Source organism: Rhinopithecus bieti, unplaced genomic scaffold (genome assembly GCF_001698545.2).
Source record: "Rhinopithecus bieti isolate Rb0 unplaced genomic scaffold, ASM169854v2 scaffold_34963, whole genome shotgun sequence".
NCBI lineage: Eukaryota > Metazoa > Chordata > Mammalia > Primates > Cercopithecidae > Rhinopithecus > Rhinopithecus bieti.
This window is the reverse complement of record NW_016814679.1, coordinates 993-1,984: the sequence shown is the minus strand read 5'-3', so window position 1 is coordinate 1,984 and position 992 is coordinate 993.

Sequence of the window (992 nt, the reverse complement as noted above, 5' to 3'; positions counted from 1 at the left end):
ATGAATCCTAATCTCAGAGCCTGCCTGTGTGAAACCCAGTTTAAGGCATCAGCTTGTCTCAACCTACAAAATTAACTCACTTTTATATTTATCCTTACTTTTTCTTTTTGTTTCAGAAAATGAGGTGAACCTTCCCTATCTTAGGATAATCTCTCAACCTAAGCTCCTGACCTCATCAACTTTTTTCCTTTCCATCAACTCTCTTTCTTGACTGTATCTTAAATCTCTTGTTCTCTAATGACTCCTTTCTCTTAGACTATAAACATAACAAAGTTGCTTCCACTGTAAGAGAAATTCTACCAATATGTTTCTTTCTAGCTGTTATCTTCTTTCCTTTATCAATCAAGTTTCTTGAACTAGTAATTTATATTTGTTTACTACAGCTTAATTGTCTTCTGTTTATTTTTTAATCATCTACATTCTGCCTTCTTCCTTATTGAATTTAATGTTACCAATCTAATTACACTGCAGTTCTGTCTACATCTATTCAATATTTTTGTGGATTTCTATACGGATACCGCTAATTTGGGGCTCTTGCCTCAGAGTTAACACAACTGAAAATATATCACCTCTAAAATTCTCATTAAAAGAGACAGGAATAACAGAAAACAGTGGGTGGAAGGAAGTTTGATTGTCAATAACAATGGAAAAAAGGCAAAAATCCAATGTCTAAAAGGGAATTTGATTATATACATTGCTATTGAGAATGGATTCAGATAAACATTCTTGTACTATACAACACATGTTTCATCTTCTAAAAATACCCGAAGACTGTTAGGAAAAGACAAACCAATGTCACATAAACACCGTAATTTAGAAATCTAGGTGCTGAACTAGCAAAAAATGTATGTGGTCATTCCATGATATATTTTGTACTGTACTCTTCTGTGAGGTATATATAAGTATAGTTGCTATTCTTTACCCATCCCCACTATTAGCAATAACTCATAAAACCTTCTGCTTTCAATAATAATACTGCCAACTAAATAAAA